General features: G+C 36.7%; 1 long non-coding RNA gene across 1 annotated transcript; it reads left to right on the top strand.

The window, feature by feature from the left end:
• Positions 1 to 373: 373 nt before the first annotated feature.
• On the top strand, positions 374 to 9,307 carry LOC142104209 (uncharacterized). The gene is made up of 2 exons (XR_012679531.1): positions 374 to 1,551; positions 5,680 to 9,307. It is a non-coding gene; the product is annotated as an uncharacterized LOC142104209 (long non-coding RNA).
• Positions 9,308 to 10,026: the final 719 nt, after the last annotated feature.

Genomic DNA, 10,026 nt, shown 5'->3' with positions numbered 1-10,026 from the left:
CATATATTATTCTGCTCATTTGTACCCAAATACCTGTTTTTATTATGTTTTCATTTATATAATTTATATTGATTATGTCAAGCACTATGGAATCTGTTGTGCCTTACAAATAAACAATGATGATGATGATCTGGCGGCTCATGTGTTATGTGTTCAGGCTCTTAACCGCAAATTGGAGAATTGCTCTAGAATCTGGTAAAACCCTGGATAGACTTGGTAAGCAGGTTGTCATATTCTGAGACTATATGGCCCAACAATGTAAAAAATGCTGACCTTTTTTTAAGTCCCCTACTGCCTGCCGCTGTGTTCCAGGCACTAACGACCTTTGCTCAGCTTTATCAGTGCTTGATAAGTGTAGTCCAGGGAACAGTAACATGTGGCACTGATCACTACATACACAGGCTTCAGCATGCAAAGTTGTGAGTCATAAAGAATTCCTGTGAACCTAATAATCACAAGGTTGGACAGAAAGTATTTAGAGGAAGTCACCACTTCCTACTTGTTCTTTATGTAGTCACACAATAAGCTTGTTAAAAGGCATATTAGACATTGTGTACTGTCTCATAATAGATAGAACTTGTCTACAAGAAAGAGATGAAACTCCTTACTGCTGGAAAGGAAAGAAAACTGTGAAACTGGCTTCACTCACCAACCACTTTTAACGACTAGCAAAGACAAGCTAACAGCTAGTCATAGGACACATCTTTAATTAACTGCATTAATGCACCTGGAGAGAGAATACATTGGCGTTTTGAGATCAACATTTCAACATATCACTGGGCAAGTTGAGAATTGAATAAAAAAGGGCGGAGTAGTGAACTAATTCAGAGGTGAAGATAACTACAACACGTATGTGAGATTATTAATACAAGAGGTAACGGTGAAGACCAACAGTCTATTTCTTGGAAACACTCATTTATTGGTTGGATTTTTTGGATTTGTCAACGTTTTGTAGAAGTGGAATTTATATAGAAAGGTAAGGTGCTGTAAGTTGTAGAAACATTAAGAAAAATTCTTGCTGACGACAGCACAATACAAACATATAAACCTTACTAACCATACCTTATTTCTAACCTTACTGAAGAAACAATGTCTACAAATAAATTCAGAAGAGCATATTCTCTACGCATCCCACGCTCTCCCAAAACAGCAACATTTGTGGACTCGTCTGGGTTTTATGATCGACTGGATGAGACAGAATGTCCAGATGACCTCCATAGTCAAAATGAAATCTCAGGAAATAGGGACAATAATAATTTTTCCTGGGAAATCCCTCTCATCACTGAGGCACCAAAGCTTCACTATTGCAGGAAGAAGTGGAGTTCTAAAAGTCTGCGGTTGCCAAAGACACGACTGGCAGAAGCAGGACCTCCTGCTTGCCAACCAGAAGAGGTAACACAAATGGACAATGATACTCATGATTTATACCAAGACATGGAAAAAAACAGCTCAACTGGCGGGCAAAGGCTGTCAAATGACTCAGAGAGTCACAGGGATGTAGAAAATGAGGAAGAGAAACAGAAGTGCAAAAAGATGAAACATTACAAAAAGGTAAGACTGTAATTTTCTTTAACTAAAAGTAACTAAGGAATACATCAGTGGTCAAGGATGCTGAGTGTATAACATACACCTTAGGAACCTTCTTTAAGTTTAAATCCCAGTGTCTTAGACATTTGACAAGTCACTTTGTCTCCTTATGTGGGTGATCCAATTGTTAGGCAATTCATTATACAATAATTATAACTATTAACTCAACATAAAGCAGTGCTGTATTATATGATTATCTAAGTAGCACTGGCTTATCGTAGACAGAAATAGCAAATATTATTTTTTCCCTGCAACTCATCAGCTTCAGTCTTACAACTAATTTTTGAATGGCAAAACTCCTTTTTGTACTGTTCCTAAATGCATTATATGGTATAAATGCATTACACTGTAATAATATATGAATTAATTTGACATGATTTTATATTTGATTGTATTATTTGATCCTCTCTACCTCCTATATCCTCATCTTCTTTGTGATGTTTCCTTTGTTCTAGTTGTGTCTTCTTATGTCGTTGCTTTCATTATTGTCTCTTGCATTGATTTTTACCAATTCTCTTGTTTCTTATGTCCCTTACTTGTCCGAATTTTGTTCTGTTTATTTGTTGTTGATTGTGCGTGCTACGGATTCTGTGGCGCCATCAATAAAATAACATGATGACAATAATTATTTTTATTTGTGTATATAATGATAACATAATTTGTTACCTGTATGACATTGTAAAATGTGTAATATTATTAGGACGAAATTCATTTAAATGACTTCTTTACTCTTACAAAATATTGAACATGTTAATGTTAGTTGGCCAGGGTGATGTAATGTATCTTTGAACTTTGAGTTCATTATTATTAAGTCGACGTGCAGGAGTGACCCTTGAGCCCATTAAATAGATTATGTATTATTAGAACATATTGTTCCTTTTTTATTATTCGTAAGTACTTTAAAGTGTGATTTACAAATGTTCTCCATCATCTATTTAAGGGGAGTTACTCATTTGTATGACTAAATAAATGTTAAATCTGTGTCATAGAATACCAGTGACACATCCACCCAAGTATTGCTCAATGCAACAAATATATGAATATTTCATGAAAGTACCACGCTGAATATTTCTACTGAGAATAATTACATATTTAATATAAGATACTGTAAAATTTTTATAATTATGGGGAGAGATGTCAGTACTTTACCATTTAATAATTAGAATCTTACACATCTAGAATGTTTCCTAATGCAGTAAGAACTTCCATAAATTGCCCATACATGCAGCAACTTAAATAAAAAACGAGTTCATTTAGACCTAATAGGCTGTAAATTGCTGCATATTTGCGTCTAAAAACATTGCCAATTCTAGTCAACATCTGATTGTGGTCTATCAGATTTCAGATGGGAAATGTAGTCAGATTAATGCCTTATCTGACTGTGTATGTGTTTATCTTCTTACCATGCCACACTCATGCATGTATGTGCATTGCCAAATTTCACAAAGAGCCAACGGTTGTCCCAAGTGACTGAATCAGCCAGTGTATGACCAGCCTATCAGATGATTATGATCACATGTTCCCAATTACAAACTAATCAACGTATTCACATATCATCTTACTAGAAGTTTTGCGAAAATATATTCAAATATTCATATATGCACTTTCATCTGATTTAACGCTATATTAATAGAGTTGCAGTCTATAAACATAAATTAGACCCATCATATCTGGTTTGCAGGCCTAAATCATTAAGGCACGTATCTGCATGGAGTAGTAAAACTCCACACAAATAGCTTACACCCGTAGTCAACAAGGAACAGATCTCAAGATATGTTCCTTGTTGACTACAGGTGTATTTTCCCTCCCTGCTCTATTACATAGGACGCTGCAGGATATGTACGCACCTGTCAGCTCAGCTAGACCTGCCAGCTCAATATAGTTTAAAAATAAATAATAATTTATTTTTCAAAAAAAAGTGTGGGGCCCCCCCTCCCAACGATATTAGCCCTTGTGCTGCCAACCTATTGCTAGTAGTTGCAAAATCGGATGGCGGGGGGGGGGGGGGGGGGGGGACATGGAGTCCCCGGGTTCTACGATAACCAGCATTAGGCAAGCCAGCCAGGGTTGTTGGCACTAAAGCAGGGGAACCTGTAGCATGGGGTCCCCCTGCCATAATGACAAACCAGCCCCATGTTGGTCAGCACGGGGCTGTATTCCATAGGGATTTGGGATCCACAAAAAATAAGTGCACCTTGTCCTGTGCTCTTCCCACACCCCTGGGTGATGGCTGTGGGGCAAAAAAGTGAATGAATTCAGTGGAAACACTATTTTTGTTTCTGGAACTACAGTTCCCAGCAAGCCCAGTCTGCCATTAACAGTCTGGTGATGCTGGTGCTTGTAGAAATACAAGCACCAACATACCCATGTCAGCCAGGACATGCTGGCACTTGGAGAACCACAGCATGCCTTGAGACCCAGGCCCTCTGAGCCATGTAGTGCCCCAAAATAAATTTTAAATTAACCACACACCTCACTCATACCACATTATTTTATAAAAATGAAAAAAAACTTTCCAACATCTGCTTTCTTCATCTGTAAGAGATCCATTCTTGTAAGCTTTTAATCCAATAGGCTTGTGTCCATATTAAAAGCCACCAAAACATTCCAGGTCCTGTAGTTGTCCATAAAAAAAAATATTCCACAGGTTCATCATCATCACCCTTTATTTACATAGCGCCACTAATTTCGCAGCGCAGTACAGAGAACTCACTCACATCAGTCACTGCCCCATTAGGGCCTACAGTGTAAATTCCCTAACACACAACACATGCACTAGGGTCAATTTGTTAGCAGCCAATTAACCTACCAGTATGTTTTTGGAGTGTGAGAGGAAACCGAAGCCCCCGTAGGAAACCCACACAAACACAGGGAGAACATACAAACTCCTCATAGATAAGACCATGGTCAGGAATTGAACTCATGACCTCAGTGCTGTACGGCAGTAGTGCTAACCACTTGGCCACCGTGCAAAAATCTTCTTTCCTTGATGCTTGATGTACCCCAAATAGTCCCCAGGAACTGGCTTTGCAAAAAAATAAACCACTAAGATGACCTCTATAGTGGAACAACCGCTGCATAATGAAATACGCAAGGTCTATTTATAACCAAGGGGTTTCCCACGCTGCATGCACAGAACGATTTTGTGGAGGATACGCTCAAAACAGCCAGATACGTGCCTTAATGACTCAGGCTCAGCATGTTCAATTTCCATGTTTTTTTGTATGCACCATATTCACCAGCAATGCAATAAATTCTTATACTACCATAGGAATTTTTAGTTTTGTTGTGGGGTAAGATAGTACTTTCTTTTGGTAGCACATGGGAATAATCATATTGCTTATTTTAAGTACATTGTATATGGGGGGAAAAAACAAATGAAATAAAAAAAAACACTTTATATGAATCTTCTTATAGTTACTTTGAATCAAAACCAGAAAGTTACATGAAATTAGTAGGTGTTATACAATCTGTATAGTTCTTTTTATAAAGTATGACACAGTTTTGGTGTCTGGAAACAAGAGTGCAACTTATTTTATTTTTTAACTTTCTCTTATACCGGTGAGAAATATGGGTCTCCTTTTGACAGTATTGCTAAAGTCAGTAGCTAACATGTTTACCAACAGGTCTAGTTTACATAGGATCTGCCCTTACATGCAGTAGAGATGTGATTCTGCCCTCTGCTATACCTCCCTAACTTCTATTCCTGGTGACATCACCATTGTAACATTAAAAGTTCTCCTCATTTTGCAGTGCGCACCAAGTGTGCGTCCTAACTAAGGCCAAAGCAGTCTTTGTTTGTAAAAGCATGTGTATCTCTAGGATAATATTCACTCGTAAGAGGATGTTTTATTGTGCCAAGCAATGAAATGACACTCACGTGAGTTTGAAGGCACCCCTTTGATTGTCTGCTTCTCATGTCACAATTATTGGTACATGGTAAGTTTCTATATAGTTTAATATCAAAGGTAGCAGACAAAAATTCACTCACCATAACATGGCACTTACAAATAACGGTTTCTTCACAATGGACTATCATGTAAACATTCCTCACCTTGTCTTGTTCTAATATATTTTCTTGCTCTTTTCTAGACTATTGATCGGGCTTTCCGTCGTGGCTGGGGCACATTCATCACTAACATCTACACTATTTCCCTGACAAGAACATCTCAAGATGCTCCCCAACTTGTTAAAGCTTTCTAAATATTTACAGCATACTTTTATAACATCTAATTAAACTTTGAAATGAGTAAACATCATTTTATGGACCAAACACATGGAAGAATAAAACAAACTAGAAATTCCGGCAGAATTAAAGGTATTGATTCAGAGAATTTATGCCGGAATAAGACTATAAGCCTGTAAATAGTAGTGTAACTGTCATTGGAAATGAGTCAATGGGAAATCCAGGCATACATGTATTTAAGCTTTTACAGAGAATTGCCTAACAAAGCTTACATTCCACAAACAACCTATACAATCTGGTCAAATGCCCTGTATATGTAATGAGAGGGTACACATTCATGAAATACAAGAATGGAAATGTAAAAAAATTACACAATGAAACAAATTAAATTCAATAGTATGTACAATATACAAACTCTTTGTAGATGAATGAAACAGTAATCAAACAAAACCACAGAGATAAAAGTCATCCATGTAGATTTTAAGGTACCACCATATGCTCTTGTGGATCTATTTGTGTATAAATGATTAATATGACTTTTCCATTGATTCTTGCATCTGCTATGGTATTCTAAGATGCAAAGCCGAGGGCTGCTATTAGAATCATTTTATTATTTCTATTAAGTGATTCTGAGCTGTAGCACGTAAAGGGTGCAAACAAGCCACATTTTAGGTCTTGAAAGGCTCTTCTTAATGTATGTTCTAAGCCTGCTAAATTGTTCCTGGTAAAATTCAATATCAGTCTGCCTTGGATATTTTAAACAAAACATTCATATTATGTTTGTACTTTTACTGATCTTCAGAACATTGTAGAAAAATCATTTTTATTTTCCAATACTTGTTAAAATCATAAAATACATGCTTATGTTTATTGTTTACACACTATACTTTAATCAATAGGTAGCAACTTTTAAGAAAACATTGGAATATTTTTATAACAAAACAACTTGTTTCAATTGTACAGCTAATTTATTTCAACAATTATTTTGTAGTATGTAGTCTGCTTCATTACATGTAAGTTTTGTAATTCCAGTTTTGTATAATTTAACATTTTTAAAAGATTGGCCAATTTTATTTTATGTTTTGCATATTTTAAACATAGGTAAGCAAAAAAGTAACATAAATTAATTTACATGAAACTATGCTTTTTAATGTTATTATTTTTTTATGTAAAATTATATTTTGAAGATACAAACCTTTGCTTAAAAATGACATTCTTATCATACATTTCATAAGTTTTGGAGCCACACACACTGTGACTAGACAGTGGCTTAATATCTGCTGCAATATTGCAGCATTAATAATAAGTGACATTTTTAAAACTGTTCTGTGAATTCTACATGTGGCCACACAATTTAGCACATTTTGCGTGTGCAATTTAGCAATAGATGTTCCCAGTTCTAGCACAACCACACCACACAGCAGAATTAATTGACCATTGTAATCCCTACTCTAGTCATAGAAAAATGACATGAAATATGAATTTTCAAGTAGAGTGCTGGATAGCATTCCACAGAATAGCAAAGCAAAAGCAGAATTTGAAGATTGCATTGCTGGAGCATTGCACCTCTGTGAGGTAGCCTCGCCCTGTCCCACCATGGCACTCGATTTGCAGTATGTATCTGGCTTAATTTATGTAGAAGGGTGTCTGAAGCACTATTTTCTCATTGAAATCTAAATAAGACTAGTGCTTCCAAAACTTTTCAATGTTATTAAACTATAATATTTATAAATAAATATATATTGAACAACTAAAGCAATTTTTTGCTATTTTACTTTTTTAATTAAAAATAGCTTACTGATCATTTCTATTGTATGTCTTCAATTCATTTCATCCATTTCCCTTATTACTTCTAATATAATTAGGCATTCTGTATTGTAACACACACATATGTCCTGACACTGATTCACTGTTCTAGACTGCTTTGGACCTGGTTGGGGTTGAAGTGATGACTAATCTGCAACCAGACCACACACCAGGGTCATCTAAAGTCAGGCACATACCCGCTCATCTCCACCTTCTGGGATAGGGTTGCTGTTCTTCTCTCCTCCCTTCTCCAATGCCCTGTCGTTCTTCCTCCTTTGTTACCCTATACCAGAGCTCGATCCCGATTCAGCAAAGCTGGCTTCACATGTCTTAGCGACTGCGAGGTGTCTGATAGCTAGATCACGGAAATGTACAGAACCTCCCCCCCCCCCCCCGCCCCCGCGTCTCTTCTCTTAAGTCCTATATCTGGTTTATTGCCAATATGGAGAAAAGTACCTCACACCTGCGAGATAAGGAAGATAAGTTCCACCAAGTCTGGGCTCCCTGATTATATCTGTAGTTCCACCTGCTCACTGCCTTTCAAATAGCCTCTGCCCCATGTGATTATGGGCCTACATGTTTTCCCACGTTTCGCAACATAGCTCCCCCACCTGGGGTCAATACTTCCCCTGGCATACAATAACTGATGAGCAATTCCCCCATCCTCTCCCACTTCTGTCCCCCTTAACTTACATTGCTATAGCTCGATTTAGTTCCCTCGTATTATCGTTTACATGTTTTACTACAAATAGCACTCTTACTGTGAGATGTGACACTGGTTGGTCCCTTTGTTACCACTATATGCTTGTTGTCACTTGTGTTTGTGTAATAAAATTTTCGAGTTAAAGTCAGGCACATAGCAGATGCACATGCTACATGGTATTTCAGACACATGGAGCACACCAATGCAGTCATGTAGCAAGCATTTTATATGTATATGGAACTAAATGGTTGACCTGGCAGCTCTACCATAGACAGTATTAATTATCTTTATTAACATCAGGAGAATGGTCTCTTTTAAAATAGAGAAAATGAAAATATACACATTTTAAACGCTTAATGTATTGTGTCAAGAATTATAGCAGTGCTCATTAATATTTTAAGCAATGTAGTCAAAACCATGTGACACACTTTCTTCCTTTCTAATCACACACTTCATTTGTGCAGTAACTATTCTTCATTCCTTTGGAATATGCTGCAAAATATCACTAACTATCACTCACTATTAAATATAACTGTCATACTTAAAACATGATGGCTCCTTAACTTTAGGTAAATAATTATTTTTTGCATCATTGTAAATAAGTTTTATATGTAAGTATGTAATAATGTTTGCGCTGGTTTTTTTTACATGGAGACTGTTAAACTTTGGTCCAGTTTGGATATGTAGATGTATGCTCTTATGGGGTGTCTTTCTGACCTAAACACAGTTCTAAAAGGAAAACATAAAACTGACACCTGGAAATAGATTGTGAGCTATTTGAGTACAATTACAACAGATCAGCGTTGAAGAATCTATCTCAATAAAAATGGAGTCATACCATGGTAAATGGACTGAGGCACGGTCTATGATACAGTGTAAAAAAAATCAATTGCTCTGAATTCATCTGGTGTATATATACATGAACAAGTTTTATGTTTGCCATTTACTTTTAGTATTGCATGAAGATTGCTTGTGATGTAATATGAAATGCTGAGAATGGTAAATAAAGAAAGTTATGAATATCATTCAATGTTTTCTTTGTCTTTAATATTTGTGAGAGCGGAATTACTAGTCTAGTCATTGTGTGAGCTTTGAGTAAGACAATGGAGGGAAGCAGAGCCAGTCTGGGACTAAGAAGCATCCTTGGCATGCTAATTATACTAGCCCACATTTGTTCTCATTGTCTGGTATTTAAATGCACCTTTCTACTGGTCCTTTTCCTGTTCTGTTGGATGATTCATTAAATAAAAAAAACTGCATATGAAATCACAATGCAGTTTTTTTTTGGTGTCCTGAAACAAAACACACCAAAGTGATAGAACTTACAAGTTACTTTACTTAACCAGATCTTAAATCCATGAATATAAAATGTTTCTACTTCATTCTGTGTTACTAGACTTTGAAATTGTTTCCAATGACCTACAGAACTTCTTGCCAAAGTCCTGTTTGAGACATCACTGCCATAAAAATACTTGAACTGAGTAGGTATTATAAGAATGAAGGAAAAAAACCTCAATGGGATTTGAACTTGTTTGCTATACAGGCACTACTTGAAACGGGGTTTCTGCCCACATGCCATTTCAGTTACGGAGCCCTTCTTTTGCACTCAAAAGAGCAGAGCGGAGACCTTTTCTGAGCAGCTCATGTTCATTGGGCACATGTGGCAGACCATGCATCTTCTGCTCTATTGAGTGCCGAATCCCATTGCCTGGCCGCTAGCCAAATTTTGCTGTGAGGCCCAGCC

The sequence above is a fragment of the Mixophyes fleayi genome, chromosome 10 (genome assembly GCF_038048845.1).
Source record: "Mixophyes fleayi isolate aMixFle1 chromosome 10, aMixFle1.hap1, whole genome shotgun sequence".
NCBI classification, from domain to species: Eukaryota; Metazoa; Chordata; class Amphibia; order Anura; family Limnodynastidae; genus Mixophyes; species Mixophyes fleayi.
This window is presented reverse-complemented; position numbering and strand designations above follow the sequence as displayed.